This window comes from Bombina bombina, chromosome 5 (assembly GCF_027579735.1).
Source record: "Bombina bombina isolate aBomBom1 chromosome 5, aBomBom1.pri, whole genome shotgun sequence".
NCBI lineage: Eukaryota > Metazoa > Chordata > Amphibia > Anura > Bombinatoridae > Bombina > Bombina bombina.
In genome coordinates, this window is record NC_069503.1 from 1,033,643,549 (window position 1) to 1,033,668,448 (window position 24,900).

At 38.3% G+C, this 24,900-nt stretch overlaps 1 protein-coding gene and 1 long non-coding RNA gene across 2 annotated transcripts in view; both read right to left on the reverse strand.

The window, feature by feature from the left end:
• The window catches only part of CSMD3 (CUB and Sushi multiple domains 3), a 1,747,434-nt gene that overhangs the window by 1,326,472 nt on the left and 396,062 nt on the right, over nucleotides 1–24,900 (reverse strand).
• On the reverse strand, nucleotides 20,910–21,157 carry LOC128661116 (uncharacterized). The gene is made up of 2 exons (XR_008402605.1): nucleotides 21,104–21,157; nucleotides 20,910–21,023 (listed from the first exon to the last, which is right to left on the reverse strand). It is a non-coding gene; the product is annotated as an uncharacterized LOC128661116 (long non-coding RNA).

Sequence of the window (24,900 nt, forward strand, 5' to 3'; positions counted from 1 at the left end):
AAACTATGTTACAGAATTTGATTTCAGTCTCTCTAGGGAATGTGGGAAAGAAACACTTTTCATAAAAGCAAGAGATGTTTAATGTCCCATTAAGTATTTTAATTGTTACCGACAATTAATTTTCATATTTTGTTTTGCTTGATTAAGATTGCCTTCTATGCTATCACGTGATAACACATTTTAAAGTACCTGTATGGAGGGGCAACTGACAAACAATGAAGATAAAAAGGGTAAATAAATATTGAGTTATGAAATATATAGAAATCAAAAAGAAAGAGAGATGCTTAATAAAATGCATAATAAAAAGTAGGCACTGACTGAGTAATAAGAGGCACAGGATGGTTAGAAATAATGTAATTGCAGTTTGAGAAAATTGCCTATTATTTGCAATCTATTAGGCACTATACTATTAGTTTCAGGGTAATTAATGTTTCTCAATAACAGTGAAATGTAATAACTACCAGTACCCTATAGCAATACCCATTCAGATATGTACCTTATACTAATACCATATTATCTCATAACAACATCTATTTCCTCAAAACAATATGCTAATCATGATAATATAATAAAGGATTAGAATTTCACCACCAACAAGTATGTAATGTCTATCTATCTATCATCTATCTATCTATCTATCTATCTATCTATCTATCTATCTAAGACATTGTAGACCTTTATATCTCAGAAAAAATATATCACATACAAGATAATACAATCTATTTGAATGCCAGATTTAATGGAAAAGTGCTGTATAATTTGGCTTATCATTTTCAATGTTAAAGGGACTGTAAAAACTATGTAATTACAAGACATTTCTGTTGTGTTGCTATAGAATAACATATAAGCCAAGTATTAATGATTTAAAACAAACTAGCATCCTTTATACTACAATTATTGTTAAATAGCCAAATGCTATCCACCATTTGCCTTAATTGGTGAAGCAAATCTGGGCTTTAGTCCTAGACAGTAAGGCTAGTCATTGTCATATACAGTAGTTAATATAAATGCTTTGCTTTGCAATTGTTATCAGTTAAAGGGCCACTAAACCCAAAATCTTTCTTTCATGATTCAGATAGAGAATAGAAATTTAAACAACATTAACAATTTACTTCCATTATTTATTTTGCTTCATTTTTTTCAATTGTTTTTAGTTGAAGAAAAAGCAATGCCCATGGGTGAGCCAATCACACGAGGCTTCTATGTGCAGCAACCAATCAGCAGCTAGTGAGCATATCTAGATATGCTTTCATCAAAGAATATCAAGAGAATAAAACAATTAGATAATATAAGTAAATTAGAAATATGTTTAAAATTGCATTCTCTTTCTAAATCATAAAAGAAAAAATGTGGGTGGCATGTCCCTTTAAAGTCAATTAGGGAGAGATATGCAGTAGGGATAGCATTGAGAAGTCAGCAGAGTGCATTTTCCAACTTCTGAGAAATAAAAAAATTATCAATTTCCACAGCTGGATTACATGAATACAAGGCAAACTAAATAATAAAGAAACACTGCAAAGTTGTTTTATTATGTACAAGTGAAACATTTATATAACCAAATATGAAGGTGTTGACAGACCATTTAAAGTATAGGGCAAAAGTACATATTTTCAACACTTTCACAATTACTCACCTAAGTTAATTCAATGTAAGCAGGTTAATGAGGGTTGCCACAAAACTGACAATTTTGCAGGAAATTTTGTTCATGCAATCTAATTTAAACAAGCACCTGAGAAGCAAGGATTTAAAAGACACTCCAACATTAAACTACATGTTATGGCTTGGCCTTCTAAAGTTTACAGTATGCACCTGCAAAATGTAAGCTTCTTTTTCACATGTTTACTCATATTTTATTACATACAAACCAAAGTAGACAAAATACTTCTAAAATACTAAGGACTAGAATAGAAGATTTTTATATATATAATATTTAATGATGAGAATGAGAGAGAGAATGAGAGAGAGAAATAGAATGAGAGAGAGAAGAAGAGAGAGAGAGAGAGAGAGAGAGAGAATGAGAGAGAGAGAATCAGAGAGAGAATGAGAGAGAGAGAGAATGAGAGAGAGAGAGAGAGAATGAGGACAGTGAGAGAGAGAGAGAATGAGAGAATGAGAGAGAGGGAGAGAGAATGAGAGAAAGAGAATGAGAGAGAGAGAGAATGAGAGAGAGAATGAGAGAGAGAGAGAGAGAGATAATGAGAGAGAGAGAGAAGAGAGAGAGCAAGAGAGAGCGAAACATAATGAGAGAGAGAGAGAGAGAGAGAGAGAGATATATATATTTTAAAAAAAAACACAAACATTTTCCTGTATGTGAAGAACATTGGATTTGAAATATTAATAAAACCCGTCCAGGTAGCAACCGAACAATAAGTGTTAGTTTTTTTTTTTTCTTAAGAAAGCCAAAATAAATGTTTTACATTCAAAGGGCTCCATGTACGAAGCAGCGAAAGCTGCTCGGAGCCTTTGCGGGGCAGATTCGCATATGCAAGCCTGCTTCCCGCAATGTAAGAAACAGCCGTCATTAGACCGCTGCTTCCTACACCCTTACGCCACTCTTAGCTGGCGAAGCAAAATCACAGAGAGCACACTCGCTCTCGGTGGATTGGACAGCCCTTCAGTCGCGTGATTGGTTGCGCAATTGAAGGGGCGGTCATTACACCACTCCGATCAGTGTGTAATGATACATAGGGCAAGCGGAATTAACAGATCCGCTGCCCGTATGTAGCGAAGGCGGGCGGACAGCTTCACGAGTTGAGAAGCTGTCAAGCCCGCCATTTAGTACATGGCGCCCAAAGTTTGTTCTTGTCATTCAAAGTCTACGTTTCCTATGATTAGTGAGTCTGAGATATTTTAAGCTGAATGAACACTGCAGTAATTAGTTAGATGAAGTCCATTTCTTATTGTGTATAGCACTAGAGTCCTTATTCTCAAGAAATGTCCTAAGAATATTTCATTCTATAAGAAAAAGGGTCCTTTATTTGGAGTGAAGCTGTAAAAATGTATTGGTCTCCAGCTTTACAATTATAGAGGCTTTATAATAAAAGTGGATAAACCCCTGCATGTTTCATAATGGTTTCTTCTTCTAAATCCTTGGTAAGAACTATCCTGGAGTATGGAATGCAATTATGGGGAACAATTTAAAAAACATTGCAGAATAATTAAAAGTTCAGAGAAGGACCACAAAACTAGTATGGGTTACGGAGTGTTTAAAACTATTAATAGAGGTTAGCCAAATTGAGTCTGTTTATGCTAGAAAAAAATGTGCTTGAGAGGTGATATATAAATAACATATATTCAAGGCCCTTATACAGAGTTGGCTGAAGCACTGTTCATTTGAAGGTAGTTATTTGAAACAAGAGGTCACAATAAGTCTTAAGGAAAGGAGGTTTAATCTCCTGCAATTTAAAACATTTGTTAATGGTAGGAGCAATCAAATTGTGGAACACCTTGCCTAAGGAGGTAGTGACTGTAAAATAACAGATACATTTAAAATTACTCATGCATTTATGGCTATAAATAGAATTCAGCGATATGGTTGCTTGTTTTAAATAAGCTTTCTAATTGTTTATTGTAATTTCTGCTTCTTATTGTAAATCAGGTATTATCTGTGTAGGTTGAACTCAATAAACTTCTATCGTCTTTCAACCTCATCTACTCTGTTAACACAATTTTATATATATATATATTTTACAATTAACCATTACAAAATATTTTGCTGAAAATGTCAAATTAATTTAATTTTCTGGCATTTGATTATATTTATGAGCATTAAGAGCTTTGTTTATAAACTACAGAGATAACTGATAATACAGAGATAGTTCCCCCTCTATATGAAGTGCACAAGTTTTGTTTTTTCTTTTTTTGGACAATAAGTAACAACATCTTTTATTCTTCTTTCTGTTCAGACTTATGTTGTTTATAAATATATGTACTCTAATAGAAGCAAATAAAATACAATTCAATTTATGTTGTTAGACATTTTCATTTGGAAAAAGGGAATAAAGTTTTAGAAAGTTGCATTGAAAAAGAGCATTTCTCAAGTTTTATGGCCATTCCATAGTGGCAATCTCTGACTCAGTTTTATTGTTATTTGTATGGTTGGGCAAGACAATCACTCCCAGAGTAATAGTCAGCCATTTTTCTTCTAAGAAAAAAACAAACAAGAAATAAATAAGAACTGAAAAATTATTTGGCAATTAAGAATATCAGATCAGATCGACATTGGTCATTTTATCATGTATTAAATAAATGCAAACTTTTCTAAAATTTCTGAATTGACTATGTTTATTGAAACATTTTATTTGTTCAGAAAATTGGTTATCATGAAATCAAGCGGCAATTTGAAAATGTCATTTATAAATCGCAGTATCTTTTATTGCCTAAAGAAATGCACTTGCAATATCCATTTACGGTTAAGGTAGTCCTCTCACGGACATATAGAGAAAATATCTTCAATTATATTATACTCTTTCTTTTTCAAACTCTTCAATACATTTTAACAATAGGTAATTTAAAGAGTGAAAGATTCAAAATGACATTATGTAGTCTGTGCTATTGTAACTTTTTTTGGTATATTAAGACTTTTATTCTAAAAACTGTCCAAAGTCATATATTAAAATGCACTTTTTTTATGAGTGGAGCGCAAATTGCTTGAGTGTTAATTGAGCTAGAATTATAGATTGTTTCACTTGTTGAGTTAAACTTGTATTATGAGTTGAAAGTAAACTATTTTCGCACTCACTCTAACCTGACTGTTGCAAAAATCGAAGTTAGAATATGCGCATTTAAGTATTCCCCCATAGAAGTCAATAGAGAAAAAAAAGTGGAAAAAAACACCACACTCTCGACTCGATCACAATATTCTCATTTGCGCTAACCCCAACATAAAATTATGAATATTTCACATTCCAAAGTTCTACAGAAAACAGAATATATTCTATTTATTCATAAATAAATATTTTGACATATATCTGATGGTATTATTGTAAAAAAATATATCTATACCTATATATATATATAATATATATATATATATATACAACACATATGATTAAATATAGGTATAGCCACCAATCAGCAAGCATAATCCAGGGTGCTAAACCTAAAATGGGCAGACTCATAAGCTTTGAATTCCTGCTTTTCAATAAAGATAGCAAGAGAGCCGAAGAAAATGTGATAATAGGATATCAACAATTTATGTTTAGTATCCCTTTAAGGTCTGTACATATGTATTTATGTGTTTATTTGTGTATATATGTCTGTAAATACATATATACACTAATGCATACATAAATAAATATGTACACATATATAGACATGTATATGTATGCATCTCTATGTTAAAGCCCTTTGGCTGCCTTTTTTTCTAACACCCTGAGACCTCATATCTTTGAGTCCTTATAACTTTTGTGTGCACTATTGTTTATGAATAATTTTTATTAGATAGTGTTACTATTAGTGTAATAATACTTTGTAAAGAATTTTTGAAGTGTTTTGCGCAACATGTTAGTTTTACGAAAAAAGTTAACCAGAGCTCTGAAATTGCGGTAATCATTCTAGCCTAAATCGTAATTGCTTTCAACTCCTAATACAAGCGATAAACCAGAGGATTGCAAACTCTCACAATGTACCCCTTATCACTCATTTACACTCTACTCGTAATATAGCCCTTAATAAGTACACAAATCTGTTACTCACAATGGACACCATCAAAACCTCTCCAAAGTTGCAGTTATACATAAAAATGCCATTACATTCTTGAAATGCATTTCTGGGGGCCGGAGCCAGTCGGGCTATTGAACACACGCACTTTCAGAGGGCTCTGTGTAGTTTCACTCTGTGTCCGTACTTCCCTGGACAAACTAAGGAGCATTACTACTCTGACCAGTGCCAGATTGACCCTGGAGCCTTCTGGATAGGACTGCCGACGAAGCTCTGAAAGTTGTAGTGAACAGACCCATACCACTACACACGCTGTGTACAGCTTTTGAGGAGGTGCTCCCGGTTGCCATCTTGAGCCTGTGTGTCACGCCATCCCTAATCACAGGTGTGCTCATCCTAGAGGTATACGGCTCTCATACTAACCTCCTGGAATGGTGAGGGGGGAAAGGAAGGTGAGGGGATCTCAAAGACAGATCCAGATGGTTGCTAAGATCCTACGTGACAGATACTCTGCCTTACACACCCTCATGACAGCCTAACATCCCTAGGTCCGTGAATCCGGAAACAGAGGTACCTGGGAGGCCAGGGAGTGTTAATTTTATAACAAACCCCACATGTTGCAGACTTGGGGTACATTTTGGCCATAGAAGGCCCATTATAAAGGCAAAGTTATTATTCAAGCCCAACTAGCAACTTTTCAGGGTACCCTGCAGCAGGACAACATGGAAGATTAAACAGTGCCTATGGGGGAGTAGGGAGAGAGGGATCCCTTGGTCCCTGATGCATCCCGGTTCAGGGAATGTTTAATAAAGCTAATACAATCTGAATGTCTTATAGAGGGACCTGAAACACTGTCTTAACTCTGGCTGGAGCAGTGCACTTTTGTCTTATCTATTCTAAGCAGTGTTTTTCTTGAAAAAATGTCTCACTCTCAGAAAAGAAAAACCTAAAGGGAATAAATGTATTAAAGGGGACTGTTATGGATCACTTTAATACCCCCTTATAACCCAGGGAATGAAAGAGAAACATCACCTTCTAGTCCTGAATCATCACCACTAATTGATTCAGCTCTACACAACATCCAAACTGGGAACAACATAAAGCTACCACCTCTTTTATTTTAAACTCCCTGAAGTCAATGTTTAGACACTCTTCATTTTCAGATCAACTAACCTCCTCCCTGGCAGAAATTTGCATAGACCTAAATGCTGCTAATGCCAGATTGATGTCCTAGATCTCAAACAGGAAGATCTGAGTGTGGATCATTCTAACTTATCAAGTTACACGCAAAATGTTGCTTATACAGATGTCAGACCTTGAAGATAAGGTAGCAGGCCTAGAAAATAGGTCACACAGAAATAATTTGTGAATTAAAGGAGTTCCAGAAGAAATCCATAGAAAAGATCTCAATGGGTTTCTCACTGAACTTTTTTCTCTACTTGCTAACCCCTATGGCAGAAAATGACAACCTTATTGACCAAGCTCATAGGGTCCCCAAGCCTAGGTGATCCTTCTCTGAGCAACCCAGGGACATTGTAGTGAGACTACACTTCTTCACATACAAAGAAAGAGTGAAAAGAACACATCTTCAAAAGCCTGCTCTACCAGAGAAGTTTAAATGTGTCCAAATATTTTTGGATCTGGCGCCCCATACACTCAAACAGCGCAGGTCCAATTTATTACAACAAAATAATATCAGGTACAGGTGAGGGTTCCCGATGAAAACTGATCGTATCCAGAGATGACCCACATCTTCATTATCTCAGATGCTTCCTAAGGTTTGAAATTGGTCCAGTCTTGGAATCTTCAACAGGGATGACCCCCCCCTTGACTTTGCCCAAAGCTGGGTCCGAAATGCACCTCAGGAGAGGGTATTGGGAAACACCTTATCTGCTCACTCCCCGGGAGGGGGATCCCTGAGAGTGGGAGCCTCTAGCTGGGACCCCTAAACCCCAACAGAAAAAGCACGATACAGACTTCACATAATCATCTCCCTCTTCTGCCCACTAGGTCCTCTTAAATTGGGACCATTTTGCAGAGGGGTGTGTAGGAGACGGCAATCCGACAAAGTCCATAGGCATGAGTATTATGTGGTTTAATTTGATGGTTTTTTTTTAATTTCACAGTTAGAGCTCAACATCTGTTGTTTCTTTTATTGAGCCCATATAGTACTTTGAAGTGGAGCCGCTGAGTTTTACTCCCCTCAAGAAGAAAAAGAGCATTTGCAAGTTAATATATACTGTAATAAACATAACTATTGTTCATAGGACTCTGTCTTATGACTTCTGAGCACAATCACCCCCTTTATAATATGCTATCTATTGCCTAGATTTAGAGTTTTGCAGCCGAAGGGGTGCGTTAGCTATTTTTTCTAGCGCTGCTTCTAAACAACGCTGGTCTTTAGAGTTCTCTGAAGGGCTGCGTTAGGCTCCAAAAAGGGAGCGTAAAGGCATATTTACTGCCACTTCAACTCTCAATACCAGCGTTGCTTACGGTAGCGGCTAGCTGGAAAACGTGCTCGTGCACGGATTCCCACATAGGAAACAATGGGCAGTTTGGGCTGAAAAAAACCTAACACCTGCAAAAAAGCAGCGTTCAGCTCCTAACGCAGCCCCATTGTTTCCTATGGGGAAAACAGTTTCTAAGTCTGCACCCTCAACACCCTAACATGAACCCCGAGTCTAAACACCCCTAACCTTACACTTATTAACCCCTAATCTTCTGCCCCCACTATCACTGACACCTGCATTACACAATTAACCCCTTATCTGCCACTCCGGATACCATCGCAACCTACATTATCCCTATGTACCACTAATCTGCTGCCCCTAACATTGCTGAAACCTACTTAATATTTATTAACCCCTAATCTGCCCCCCCCCCACACGTCGCCGCTACCTAACTACACATATTAACCCCTAATCTGCCGACCCGCGACCCTCAGCGCCACTATAATAAATGTATTAACCCCTAAACCGCCGCACTCCCCGCCTCGCAAACCCTATAATAAATAGTATTAACCCCCTAAACTGCCCTCCCCAATGTCGCCCGCCACCTAACTTCAAGCATAACCCCTAATCTGCTGACCGGACCTCGCCGCTACTCTAATAAATGTATTAACCCCTAAAGCCTAAGTCTAACGCTAACCCTAATACCCCCCTAAGTTAAATATAATTTTAATCTAACGAATAATTAAATCTTATTACTAAAGTATTCCTATTTAAAACTAAATACTTACCTGTAAAATAAACCCTAATATAGCCTACAATACTAACGAATAATTACATTGTAGCTATTTTAGGATTTATATTTATTTTACAGGTAATTTTGTAATTTATTTTAACTAGGTACAATAGCTATTAAATAGTTATTTACTATTTAATAGCTACCTAGTTAAAATAATTACAAAATTACCTGTAAAATAAATCCTAACCTAAGTTACAATTAAACCTAACACTAAACTATCAATAAATTAATTAAATAAATTACCTACAATTAAATAAACTAAACTAAATTACAAAAAAAAACCCCCACTAAATTACAAAAAATAAAAAAAGATTACAAGAATATTAGCTTATTACACCTACTCTAAGCCCCCTAATAAAGTAAAAAAGCCCCCCAAAATAATAAAGGTCCTACCCTATTCTAAATTAAAAAGTAACCAGCTCTTTTACCAGCCCTTAAAAGGGACTTTTTGCAAGGCATGCCCCAAAGTAATCAGCTCTTTTGCCTTAAAAAAAGTACAATCCCCCCAACATTAAAACCCACCACCCACATACCCCTACTCTAACCCAAAACCCCCTTAAATAAACCTAACACTATTCCCATGAAGATCATCCTACCTTGAGCGGTGTTCACCCAGCCGGGCACCGATGGACCAAAAAAGGACATCCGGAGTGGCAGAAGTCTTCATTCTATGGGCAGAAGAGGACATCCGGACCGGCAGACATCTTCAGCCAAGCGACATCTTCTATCTTCATCCATCCGTCGAGGAGCAGGCTTCATCTTCAAGACTCCGGCGCGGAACATCCTTCTTTCCCGACGATCTAGACGACAAATGATGGTTCCTTTAAATGATGTTATACAAGATTCTGATTGGCTGATAGGATTCTATTAGCCAATCGGAATTAAGGTAGGAAAAATCTGATTGGCTGATTGAATCAGCCAATCAGATTCAAGTTCAATCCGATTGGCTGATCAATCAGCCAATCAGATTGAGCTTGCATTCTAATGGCTGTTAGTTAATACGATTTAATTTATTTAGTTAGACTTAAGGGGGTGTTAGGGTTAGGGTTAGACTTATCTTTAGGGTTAATACATTTATTAGAGTAGCGGTGAGGGTCCAGTCTGCAGATTAGGGGTTAATGCTTGAAGTTAGGTGGCAGCGATGTTAGGGACGGGCAGATTAGGGGTTAATACAATTTATTATAGTGTTCTGTGAGGTGGGAGTGCGGCAGTTAGGGTTAATACAGTTTATTAGAGTAGCGGCGAGGTCCGGGTCGGCAGATTAGGGGTTATAAGTGTAGTTAGGGTAGCGGCGACGTTGGGGGGGGGGGGCAGAGATTAGTGGTTAATAAATATATGTAGGTGTCGGGCGATGTTTAGGGGCCAAGCAGATTAGGGGTTCATAAGGATAATGTAGGTGGCGGCTGTGTGTGCGGTCAGCAGGTTTAGGGGTTATAAATATTTTTTATAGTGGGCGGCGATGTGGGGGGCTCTCGGTTTAGGGGTACATAGGTAGTTTATGGGTGTTAGTGTACTTTAGAGCACAGTAGTTAAGAGCTTTATAAACCGGCGTTAGCCCATAAAGCTCTTAACTACTGACTTTTTTTTGCGGCTGGAGTCTTGTCAGTAGAGGGTCTACTGCTCACTTCAGCCAAGACTCTAAATACCGGCGTTAGGAAGATCCCATTGAAAAGATAGGATACGCAATTGGCGTAAGGGGATCTGCGGCATGGAAAAGTCGCGGCTTGAAAGTGAGCCTTAGACCTTTACCTACACGTACCTAAATACCAGCGGGCAGCCAAAAGCAGCGTTAGGAGCCCTTAACGCTGCTTTTGACAGCTACCGCAGAACTCTAAATCTAGGCGATTGTCTTTTGTGTGGAATAATATTTTACCTAATAGTGTACTCATCTCATATCCAATGCTACACTTGATAGCCTTTAAGGAAGACGTCAGATACATTAAGCTTATTGAGATTCAATTTGATTAACACCCTTTCTCTCCTACTGCATACTGTCTGTATTATTCACCAAATGTACAGGTTTACTTCAAATGTCATTTGTCAATAACTTTTCATGTGTTATGGATAATATATACCTGGGGTTCAAGTTGCATATATAGTGAGAGTCAGTGGGCAGTTAGTATCCCTCCCACTTCTACTAGTAACAAACTTAGTACAATACCCGAGGCCCACCTTAGAGAAGATGTATCCACGTCTTAGAAGAGGTGGTGCAGGATTGGAAATAATCTGAACCAAAAGCACCTTGGGTACTAATATATTTTCATAATTTCCCCAGATAATAGCAGGAAACCTCTCTGAATAAAAGGCACTAATCTACTTCGGACTCACTCACATACAGCTTTATTCAGCTGTGCGTGTTGTCTCTGAAGATTCGGTATGAGGCTGGTTATTATGGACTGAGACCTAGTAATGGGGTATCTAAGGGGGCTGATTAGCTGTAGTGGACACTTAGCAGGTATTTCATTGGTTCTGGGTAATTAGGACCCATATAGGTGAAAAGCATCCTCTTTTTTGAGTTAAAGGGGCTGCGTCAGTTGACAACACCGGGTACGTCGAGGGTTAACGGCTAAAGAGTACCTGGGTTGGCCTTTGATAGGTTCTCATCTATTTTATGCGCCACTTGGCTCCACCCAATTTACCTGCTGCTGAATCCCCTATAGGCAACTAGTATAAGTGGTTGTGACCTGACCTTAGACTGTCTACCCCTTTCAATGCTGTTAAGACAGGGGCTTTTTTCTATATTTTAGGGTTACAGCCAGGACAGTCTAATTTTATAGTTATAAACAAAACTACTGATTTTGACCTCAGTTATTTAGGCTGACCCTTGGGTAGGTAGTTTAGACCATGATCCCGGAATGCATTGACTTATGATTAAAAAGTCACGGACCTCCACGATTTCACCTTAATGCACCCCCAGCAAGTCTCCTAATACAGGGTTGCCTACACTCATTATATTTTCGAACGCTGACATGGCTTATAGCAGGACCTATGCAGCTCGATTACACCAGAGCCTAAATTCCGCCCTCCATACCCATTCCCCACTAACTCCATAGCAGATTCAGAACTTCCAATGGGTATTCTAAACTAGTCTGGTGACTGATGCTAAATTCATAATAATAACTATTAGTTAATCTTTAAGCTTTCTCTGAACACGACAGTTTCTATATTTGCCTGTTATATGTTTTTATAATGTTATATGTTTTGTTTATAGGGTTGTTTTATTTGTGTTCAATGTTGATTTATGCCCTTTGTTATAATTAACTTGCACTCACTCCTAAAACTGTGCATAATCCTGACATTCAAGGTCCCTCTGCCCCTTTGGATCCCTCTGCCCCTCCCCTATCTATCTATCTATCTATCTATCTATCTATCTATCTATCTATCTACCTTCTTGTCTTATCTGCCTTACAGTCAAGAATAGGGCAGGTTATTTTAGCTTTCTGATGCTTTAGTTAAATTTGGTGTCAGAAGCCTACTCATGGTGTCCCATGTAATATACTGCATGTAATACATTGCTTTAGTTACTGTCGCTTCCATTACCTAATAATTACTACGAGTCAATCTCTCATCCAGATTCATCCTGACTTGAGTATTATCTTGACACCTATTCTTCTCTTAATCTCTTCCCCTACTTCCCCCCACCTTCCCTTCTCTCCTCCCCTCCTCTTAGCTTTCTGCCCTCCTCTCCCACACCCCTTTTTTATTTTCCTCTCAAGGAAAGAGAGTTTATGAGAGACAAGATGGCTATTACATGTGCATCTCACAATGTGAGAGGTCTTAACTCCCCTATGAAAAGGAGTCTACTCCTTCGCTCCATAAAGTTTTTGCAGGCTAAGGTGTTTTTTTTGCAGGAGACCCACTGGGTAGTGGACAAACCATTATTGTTAGGATCTCCCCTATACCCAAATGTCCTTACGGCATCTTTTACCGAAAAGTTGGGGGGAGTCGCCATCCTGGTCCATAAAGATATTTCTTTCGAACAAATTCATGTAGACGCTTACCCTCAAGGTCGCTTTATAATTTGGGTTTGTAAACTCGATTGATCAGTATACACGTTAGCTTCTTATTATAGCCCAAACACAAAACAAATTCGGCACTTCAGATAATGTCTCACTAGATTACACAAAATTAAAAAAGGTTCACTGTTGGTGGTGGGTGATTTTAATATGGTCCTGGACCCCAACATTGACATATGCATCCCCCAGGGGTACACTCTAGACAAAGCCTCTTTCTTTGAAACAATTTTTTTCCCTCCTGGCTCAGGCAGACCTTTTTGATGTGTGGCACTCCCTACACTCTGCGGACAAAGACTTTACATTCTATTCTCCTGTGCACAACTCTTATTCTAGGATTGATTTCTTTTTTTGCAACTCCTGGCTATTGGACAAGATATCAAAAGCCCATATAGGTAGTTGTACATGGTCTGACCATTCTCCCATTATCATTCAGCTTCCGTTAATACCAACTGCTCAAACTAGGCCCCCTCAGCATCTACTGGACTCTCTTCTTTCTATCCCAGGCCTTAAAGAAAATATCTCTGAGGAAATTTTTCATTTCCTGCAGCATAGCAACATGGTGAAGTAGATGACTTTTACTTATGGGGCTCCTTAAAAGCTTTCCTCAGGGGCCTGTTTATAAAAATACAAAGCCAAACTTGTAAGAGATCTACAGCATCTCTAGCCCAGCTACCCAAGTCCCTCAGATCTCTCATCACTCAACATATGACCACGCTAGATCCCTCCCTCATACCACGTATTGAAATAATTAGGAATTCTATCAGGCTAATGGAAAATCAAAAAGTACAAGAATGCTTATGAGCTAATAAGCGCCTTTTCTATCACAAAGGAAACAGACCAGACTTACTTTTAGCAAGGAAATTAAGAAATCGTACAGCCCAATCTCAAATTCCCTACCTGCACAAGGGGGGACCAAGATTACTAACCCAAAAGATATAGGTGAGGAGTTAGCCAGGTACTACTCACAACTTTACAACCTATGGGTAGAACAACCTCAAAATACGCTCTGTAGCAATTCTATTCAGACTTTTTTGTCAGAATTGAGTCTCCCAAGCTTATCGTGGGAGCAGATGGAAATGATTGAGTCCGCATTCACAGTAAATTAAATTACCTCAGCGATCTTGAAGTTGAAAACTCACAAAGCTCCTGGGCCGGACGGCTATACTTCTCTCTTTTATAGGTCCTTTGTACACCAACTTTCTCCTGTCTTGTCGAGAGTGTTTGACAGGGCAGGAGTTACAGGCTCTTTCCCAGAGGAATTCTTGCAAGCCACAATTGTCACCCTACCAAAACTGGGTAAGCCCCTGGACATTTGCCCTAATTTTAGGCCCATATCTTTATTAAATGTTGACACCATGGCATATGCAAAGTTGCTGGCAAACCTTGCAAACCGTATGAACACAATTATTCCTCAGTTAATAGACCCCGACCAAGTCGGATTCACTTTGGACCGCGAGGGCCCGGATAACACCAGGAGGCTACTCAACATCATTTTGGAGGCCAATCGGCTCGGTCAACCATGTGTCACTCTATCTTTAGATGCTGAAAAAGCTTTTGACTGAGTCGATTGGCTCTATCTGAAAGAGGTGTTGCTGAGATTTGTTTTTCCCCAAAAATTTTTGTAATATGGTTATGGCTTTATACTCCTCCCCCTCAGCGAAAGTTAGTGGAATAGGCTTTTGCTCATCCAGCTTTGGGATCTCAAATGGAACTCAGCAGGGATGCCCCTTGTCTCTGTTAATTTTTGCTCTTGCGATAGAGACACTCACTGAAAGAATTAGAAGCTCTCCAGAGATTGAGGGAGTTAATATTTTGGGTAGTCTGCATAAAGTAGTTCTGTTTGCAGACGACCTAACTGTAAGTCACATCTAAACCTTTATCCTCAATTCCGGCCCTCTTACATATTTTAGAAAAGATTTCAAAAGTCAGCTATTATAAGCTAAATATCACTAAAACTATTGCTTACACGTTGAATATCCTCGATAAAGCTGTTCATAGGCTGCAAGGCCAGTTCCACTTCCAATGGTCTACAGAAAATTACAGCATCTGGGCGTCTACCTTTCCCAAGATATTCCTACAGTTATTTCTAGCAACTTTGCCCCCTTAAACAATGGGACTTACCTTACTTATCTTGGTGCGGAAGAATAGCTGCAGTAAAGATGAATTTACTTCCCAAGATAACATATTTATTTTGTTGCTTACCAATACTTATTCCCAAACCCATACTAATTCAATTTGTAATCTTTTCATTCGGAAGTGGAAGAAGTCAAGAACTGCAATGAAATACCTATATAATTTGGTCTTGGCAGGGGGGGCTGCTCTTCCCAACATTATTAAATATCATGAGGCAGCGAGACTGGCTCACATTTCAGCATGGGGGGACCCCGCATCCTCCTGTAAATGGGACAACATAGAACAAAATTCTATACTTTCAGATGTATCTCTACAAAACCTGATATGGATTCCCAAGCACATTATAAACCTGAATATATCTGTGAACTACATAGTTCAGGCAAACCTTAGATTCTGGGACAAAATTCGCCACTCTGACAGCATCTCACACCCCTCCCCGATACAATCCCTAGCCGGCTTAAAGCGAGCATTACCAAATTCACACCCAGAGTGGTGGGAAGAACAGGGGTTCTTGATTGTGGCAGATCTATGGGTTAATGATTCATACTTGTCAGTAGTTGTATTCCAAAACAAGTTCCCCCAAAGGCCCCTCTTTCAATTTGAGTTTTAGAGACTTAAAAGCTTTCTACAGTCTTGGGGGTTTCTTAAGGCTCCCCTGAGACAGTGCACTAAATGAGAACAGAGATGGTGTTCGGCGACACGCATCTCCAGAATATTTTCAATGGCCTACATGGACATTTTGAACACACCCGTTTTTTGTAGAACCAGCAGGGAGAGAGTCTTTAGAATTTTAGGCCTCGGAGGAGTCTTGGTCCAGAGCTATCCTGCACACATAATGTAACTTACCTGGAGTTATTTCACAAAATTTTGTCCCAATGGCATTTAACTCCTCTTAGATTATTTCAAATATCCCAGATTGCAAAAGATGAGGCAGCAGTCGGTTCCTTGTATGCGTAAAAAACAATTCTTTATTCTTCTGTTTAAAACATCACATCACAGCAAACAGGTAAAAGGAATGCAGGTAGTTGACTAGTTTCGGCAGTGCCGTAATCATAAACCTGCAATCACTTAAGAAGTGAACATATTTAAAGGGATTGCTTAACACAGTGATTGGTCAATGTTAATGGGAGGTTACAACCCCTCCCTTACATATTAACCTCTTACTTGTAAATAACTTGTTGCATCTAAATGCAGCATTTAACATGAAATAATCCAACTATGGCTATAGAACATCAATTAAATCGCTTGTTTAATACAAAATACAAATTTATAAAATGCAATATTCTAGTAATCTTGAAAGCTGACCTGCAGGTTAGAGCCCTATACAATGAATGAAAAACCCTTACTAATAAGTGCAGAACCTTTCATTTAAAACTATGATGTATCAAAATTATGTCAGAAATAGCAATAATTAATTATTCAACACTCAGTAGGCTGTTAATGAATATATTTCCAAAAAATACAAAAATATATAAGGATACTAAACTAGTGAGGGCCATCTTAATTATACACCTAGTTTAGAAAACATAAATGCCATCAATAATAATAGAACTATTCTCATGATAACCAGATATTGCTGTAAACCTTAATATATCTTGACAGATGTATGGTGATTGATAACACCAACAAATTCATTTACTATAAGAGCAATTATTTAGGAAAAACATGAGAAAACTATTTGATAATGATAGCCATGAAATATTTTCTAACACATGTATGTTACAATTGAATATGTTTTAACATATTCAAAATGCCCATAACAATGTATATTATATATATGTAATAAGCCAAATGTAAATTATCACTTTTGCAAGTAAGGTTTTAAAATACATTTGTTTGTAGTTCATGTATAAAGCTTTAATTAAAGTATGTTCCTTTAAGACAAGAATAAGTTATAGGAAGTTTGCAGTTAGTGTTGAAAATAATTTGAATGTTCCTTTTCCTCTAATATGTGCCTTTGCTAGTAGGCAGTAATATGAGGGAAAGGTAAGTTTTATTTAGGTGGTAGTTCTCACATCAACAAACTGATAATTGTGATGTTGAGTCCTTTTACCTAAGAAATGGTTATTGCAAATATGTGGACTTGAGAAAAATAGAATGTATATTGCATGAGGATTCTCTATGAGAATGGTTGTTAACAGGTGATTGCAGCACACACATTAAGTGAGAAAACAATATGCCAAAAATGAAAAAATGACACAAAAAAACCCTCAGAAAATAAGATAAATAATTGAACCAAAAATAAGTTAGTCAGTAGTTGAATTGCAGGACACATTCTAAGTGTCTAAGTTGCCAGGGGATAGTATAGTTACTCACAGGGAGAAGCGTGAAGCAGTGGAGACCGGAGCTGCAGCTAACCTTCAGTGTATGGGGAACCGGAAGAGCTGGAGCGGCCGCCCGTGACGTCAGCGAAGTCGGCTGGTATCGAGTGGTGAGGGCAAAAGCGGAAGATGAAAATGCAGGCGATATGCACAGCAAGAGTCCTGAGGGTAGCTGGTTTAAGGTAGATGAATACCAATGCAGATAAGATTAGATGCGATATGCTTCAGCAGGAACATAAGCACAGGGCTGGTAATATGTCTCATTCAGCACAGAATACCAAGCAATGAATGAGTGAGAGAGAGCCCTTAATAAAGGAGGTGTGAATGTGAAAAGGAGGCTGCAGGTAATTAGCTTAAAGAGACAGTACATTACAGAGGACCCCCTCAAAATGAACCACTCCGGGGTTCAGGGATGAGGACGGTCAGGGTTGCGCCGATGGAAAAGTGACACTAGTCGTGGTGCTGATAGGTTAGTCGAAGGTTCCCAGGAGTCATCCTCCGGTGAGTAACCCTTCCAACGGACAAGGTACTGTAAAGTTCCAGAAACCCTTCTAGAGTCAATAATACTTTGGACCTCAAACTCAAGATCAGGTTGAATGGGAGGTTGAAGCGTGGATCGAAGAGAATCAGTCCGAAGTGCTCTATACGGTTTCAATAAGGCAACATGAAAAGTTGGATGGATTTTGTACTGAGAAGGCAAGTCCAGGGTAACAGCATTGTCGTTAATAATTTTCCGAATTGGAAAAGGTCCAATAAAAAATGTATTAAGTTTCCTACTAGGAGTGGTTAAACGTAAATTCTTTGTCGAAAGCCAGACTAGATCTCCAACCTGATAATTGGGTGCTGGTCGTCGTCTAAGATTATAATACTTTTGCTGTCTGTTTTGAGCAGTTTTAATATTTTGAGCCAAAATAGAAAACGTTTCCGCAATAGTGTTAGTGGTATCGTTTACAATAGGACAAGAACTCGCTGTTGATGGGTTAAAATGAAAAACTGGATAGAAACCATAGTTAGCATAAAAAGGGGTAGCGTTAATTGATGAATGATGAGTGTTATTGTGTGCGAACTCAGCCAGTGGTAGTAGAGATGACCAGTTATCCTGTTGTTGAGTGACAAAGCAACGTAAGTACTCCTCTAACCACTGGTTAGTACGCTCTGTCTGTCCATTAGTTTGTGGGTGGTAGGCAGTACTTAGACGTCTTTCTATCTGCAAAGCTGAACAAAGTTCTTTCCAGAGTCGCGAGGTAAATTGAGTACCTCTGTCAGATGTGATTGAGCGAGGTAACCCATGCAATTTTATAACGTTATCAATCAATAATTGAGCTGTCTCAAGTGAAGTTGGTAACTTGTGAAACGGTATAAAATGTGTCAATTTAGTTAAGAGGTCAACCACAACCATGATAGTTGTGTTGTTATTAGAGATAGGCAAATCAACGATGAAATCAGTTGCAATGTCTGACCATGGTTTGGCCGGTATTGGAAGCGATAATAAATATCCTACAGGCTTACGTTTATCAATTTTACTTGTTGAACATACTTCACAAGTCTGTACAAATTCCATCACATCTTGGTGCATCTTTGGCCACCAATAAGATCGTTTAGTTAATTCAATAGTCCTTTGAATACCCGGGTGTCCCGTTAAGACTGTGTCATGCATGGTTCTTAGAACAAGTGTTCTAAGTGCTGGTGGAACATATATTTTACTATTGAAGTGATATAATCCATCAGCATGTTTTGTCAGATTTTCCTTAGAAAAACTATTGTCTTTCTCTTGTTCATTAAGAAAGTCTTTGTCATCAATAGATGAAATAGCTAAAAGATTTTGGAAACAGTTATTGGGAATGATAGTACCAAAAGGTAGATCCAATTTAGGTTTTTCTGGTAAACGTGAAAGTATATCTGCCTTTGTATTTTTATTGGCAGGTCTATACATGATAGTATAAGTGAATCGGGAGAAGAATAAGCTCCATCTCACCTGTCTAGAAGTAAGAGTACGATGAGTCTTCAAATATTGTAGATTTCTATGATCAGTGAATATTTGTATGGGGAGGGAAGTACCTTCTAACAGGTGCCTCCAATGCTCAAGGGAAGCTTTCATTGCAAGCAATTCTTTTTCACCTATATGGTAATTTAATTCTGAAGCAGTCAGTACTCGGGAATAGTATGCTATAGGGTGCAAATGACCTTGAGGTGTTTGTCTCTGTGAAAGTATTGCACCAATAGCATAGTTTGATGCGTCAACCTCCAGGGTGAATTGTAACTTTGGATCAGGAAATTTTAATATGGGAGCTGTCGTAAAACAGGACTTCAAATGTTGGAAAATGTCTTGAGTAGACTGAGTCCAATTAAATGGAACGTTAGATTTTGTTAGTTGTGTTAATGGTTTGGTTAATTGTGCAAAATTTTTAATAAATTTTCGGTAGAAATTTGAAAATCCTAAAAATTTTTGCACATCTTTTTTGTTCCTAGGTGTTGGCCAATCAGTTATCACCTGGATCTTGTCTGTTTGCATAGAGATACCTTTAGGTGTTATGTGGTATCCTAAAAATGTTATGTCAGTAGTGTGGAACGAGCACTTCTCGAGCTTAGCATATAAACTATGTGCTTGCAATCTAGATAAAACTGTTCTGACATGCTTTATATGTTCTTGTAAAGAAGATGAGTAGATGAGAATGTCATCTAAATAAATCACCATCGAGGTGTCAAGTAGGTCTCTGAAGATGTCATTGATGAATCTTTGAAAGGTGGCCGGGGCGTTACATAACCCAAAAGGCATGACTGTATATTCATACAGTCCATACCTTGTTCTAAATGCGGTAAGCCACTCATCCCCAGGTCTTACACGAATTAAATTATATGCTCCCCTTAAGTCAAGCTTGGTGTAGATTTGAGCACCTTTCAGTCTTTCTATCAGCTCAGGAATTAGGGGCAAAGGATAACGATCTTTAATAGTCCTCTTATTAAGCTCCCTATAGTCAACAATAGGGCGCTGGGAACCGTCTTTGTTTTTTACAAAAAAGATTCCTGCACCTGCAGGTGAAGTTGAGGGTCTAATGAAACCCTTACGTAGATTGTCATTAATGTAAGTCTTTAAGTCCTGTAACTCTGGTTCTGAGAGGGGAAAGATATGTCCATATGGTATGTCAGATCCAGGTATTAATTCTATAGGACAATCATATAGTCTGTGAGGTGGAAGAGTCTCTGCCTCTTTTTTACTAAACACTTGTCTCAAGTCATGATAAACACTTGGGAGTGCAGAATCAAGGACAGCCAACAAGGATGTGTGAGAAAAACAGGTACTTTTACAATAATCTGAAGTAAATTCAATTTTATTTGCTAACCATTGTATGTGTGGTTGATGCAATCTTAACCACTGTAACCCTAGTACTATAGGATACATTGGTGAGTGAAGAACATCAAATGAAATATATTCATGATGAGATGAGGGTGTACTGACTAGAATGGGTACTGTGTGGTGTGTAATAGGTCCTGTTTCCAGATCTTTACCATCAATTAAACGGACCATAACAGGTTTTTCTTTTGCAATTAATGGGATTTTATTTGTATTAACAAATGACAAATCAATATAGGAGGAAAAAGCACCAGAATCGATGACTGCTTCAGAGAGATGCTGCTGACGATCCCACTGCAAGGAAATAGGTATTACACAATTTGTAAACTGATTTTTACTAAGAGATAAGTTATAATCGTTGGATAATGTCTTACCCTTTTTGGTTTTCAACAAAAGTGGACAGAGAGGGACTTCATGCTCTTTTGAGGCACAATATAAACATAGGTGATTGATTCTGCGTCTATGTTTTTCCTCTGGGGTTAACGGTCCTTTGATGGCACCGATGTCCATTGGTTCATCTGTACTCTTAGTACTATGCGTCATTGGTCTATGTATAGTGTATCTAGAGTCAGACTCAGTTGATGATTTCTCTAATTTCCTCTCCCTAATTCTGTGGTCTATTTTTATAGAAAGCTGCATCAAATCATTTAAATTTTCTGGAATGTCAATTCTTGCAAGTTCATCTTTAATTAATTCAGACAGACCAATCCTAAACTGATTCCTAAGGGAAATTTGATTCCAGCCTGAATCCAACTGCCAGATTTTAAATTCGGAAATATAATCTTCCACAGCTCTTTTATTTTGCTTAAGTGATCTTAATTTGTTATCAGCAGTAAGCTGTTTATGTGGGTCCTCGTATAGTGAGGATAAGGCTTTAAAGAAATCATCTATAGAATTTAGCATAGGATCATTTTGTTCATACAATGTGTCTGCCCATACCCTAGGTTCACCCCTAAGGTAGGAAATGACAGTTTTGGGCTTTAATGATATAAACAGATTGCAGGAATTTATAAACTGTCTGAAAAGCTTTCTGTCACCATAAAACTTTTCTGGTGGGCTAACAGGTGGTTCTATGAGAGTATCACTATGTGAGGGTTTTGGATTTATTCCCTCTTTAATGATATTCCTTAATGTTGCATTTTCCACCTGTAGATCCCTAAGACCTTGATTAAGTTGATCCACTTTTTGCCCTAAGGCTACTACATAGTTGGATAACTCCACAGGATCCATTCCTTTGTTAATATGGCTTGGTATTTCTGTAATAAGCCAAATGTAAATTATCACTTTTGCAAGTAAGGTTTTAAAATACATTTGTTTTTAGTTCATGTATAAAGCTTTAGTTAAAAGTATGTTCCTTTAAGACAAGAATAAGTTATAGGAAGTTTGCAGTTAGTGTTGAAAATAATTTGAATGTTCCTTTTCCTCTAATATGTGCCTTTGCTAGTAGGCAGTAATATGAGGGAAAGGTAAGTTTTATTTAGGTGGTAGTTCTCACATCAACAAACTGATAATTGTGATGTTGAGTCCTTTTACCTAAGAAATGGTTATTGCAAATATGCGGACTTGAGAAAAATAGAATGTATATTGCATGAGGATTCTCTATGAGAATGGTTGTTAACAGGTGATTGCAGCACACACATTAAGTGAGAAAACAATATGCCAAAAATGAAAAGTATGTCACAAAAAACCCTCAGAAAATAAGATAAATAATTGAACCAAAAATAAGTTAGTCAGTAGTTGAATTGCAGGACACATTCTAAGTGTCTAAGTTGCCAGCGGATAGTATAGTTACTCACAGGGAGAAGCGTGAAGCAGTGGAGACCGGAGCTGCAGCTAACCTTCAGTGTATGGAGGAACCGGAAGAGCTGGAGCGGCCGCCCGTGACGTCAGCGAAGTCGACTAGTATCGAGTGGTGAGGGCAAAAGCCGGAAGATGAAAATGCAGGCGATATGCACAGCAAGAGTCCTGAGGGTAGCTGGTTTAAGGTAGATGAATACCAATGCAGATAAGATTAGATGCGATATGCTTCAGCAGGAACATAAGCACAGGGCTGGTAATATGTCTCATTCAGCACAGAATACCAAGCAATGAATGAGTGAGAGAGAGCCCTTAATAAAGGAGGTGTGAATGTGAAAAGGAGGCTGCAGGTAATTAGCTTAAAGAGACAGTACATTACAATATATAGCCAGTCTGAGAGTTTGTAGTCTATAGAACAGAAACCAGCTTGTGAATTATAATATTGCAACAATATGTGTATGTTTTCAAAGAAACTGGTACCAGATCGATCACGATGGAAGATTGGCGGTATTACAAATATTACAATTATTATAATTATTACAAATATGGTCTCGATGGGCACCAGTCCAGGTCAATGGGAAAATACGTAAAGGGTAACAGTGTAGGTAATAATGGAAATCTCAGCAGACCTCTGAAAAGACCCTCTATATATAAGCTCAAATATATATATATATATCAGATAAGGTCAGAGTGGAAAATATTCATTAATGCCAATGATTGATGAGATCAAACTCAGAATTGAAGCCCTCCGGCACCTGTGTACTGAGTTTGAAGATCCAGAAGGCTTCCTGTCTGGCTAGGATCTCATCTTTATTACCCCTCTTGAGGGTTGCTTAATCTGTTCAATTGCCCTCCAATTGAATGTACTGACATCTCCGTCGTGTACCTCAATGAAATGCCTCGCCAAAGCCGAACAAGTTTTTTCGTTTTTGATATATCCTAGGTGTTCTCGTATCCTCGTACGGACATCTCTCGTAGTCATACCTACATATTGCCGGCGATGTTGAGTGCATTCAATGAGGTACACGACGAATTGGGTTGAGCACCTGATGCATCCTTTTGTATCAAATGCATCATTAGTTACATAAGAGTAGAATCTCTTTCCCTCTGTTATAAAGTCACACGCCTTACATCTACCACTGCTGCATTTATATGTACCATTCACAGCTAGCCATGTGGCTGATGTCTCCTTTTGGGGTAAAAGGGATGGAGATAAAATATTACCTAGAGTGAGACCCCTAGAGTAAACACAATTAAAACCCTTTTCCACTGTCTTTTTTAAGGCCTTATCCCCATATAACAATGGGAAATATTTTCTTATGATATTACAAATGTCATTATATTCAGAAGAGTATTGAGTAACAAAAAGGGTTTTATTGTCACCTCTTTTATTGGGTCTACTCCTGAGGGTATCGCGTCTATCCACTTTCCTCACTTCCTTAGCCACATTTTCCACCATATTGGGCTCTATCAATCTATTTACCATATGTGCACTCTCTTCCTCAAAGTCTGTTTCAGTATTACAGATACGCCTTGTCCGCAATAGCTGACCTTTGGCTATCCCTCGGAAAACATGCTTCGGGTGAGCACTTCTGCTATGCAGGAGTGTGTTACCCGAAACAGGCTTCCTATAGAGGCGGGTGATGACCTTTCCTGTGTCAGAAGCCCCTCTAAGGGTGACATCCAGATAGTTAATGGTTGATTTATTCCACTCAAAAGTGAAGTTCACACCATTTTCACTTTCATTGAGGTAGCGCACAAAGTCACCTGCTTCTGCCTCACTCGATTTCCATATCAAAAGCAAATCGTCAATAAAGCGCCTATACAGGCTAATATGTTTCCTATAGGGATTACTATCCGCACCTTTCCAGCCAACCCATGAAGATGTTGGCGTAAGAGGGGGCAAATTTTGCCCCCATCGCCGTGCCTTGTCTCTGCAGATAGTAAGTGCCCTCAAAAAGGAAGTTGTTGTGCTGCAACAAAAAGGTAGTAACCCTAAGCATATATTCCATTAGGTATTCCTCCATGTTGTAGTGCAGCTCCAAAAAATATTTGATGGCTTTTAGTCCCAAATCTTGTGGAATACTGGAGTATAATGATATCACATCCACCGCCAACCAACTGTGGTCTGTGGTCCATATGAAATCATCTAGGAGCTGCAATACATGTGTCGTGTCCCTGATATAACTATGTAAGTCAAGAACAATTGGTTGGAGGATGGCGTCCAACCATTCAGACAGTGGCTCCAAAAGGGAGCCAATGCCTGAAACGATTGGGCGCCCCTTTACATCGAAGAGACATTTATGGACTTTGGGCAGGTGGTGAAACACTGGAGTGATAGGATTAACCACTTATAGATATTTCAGTGTTTCAC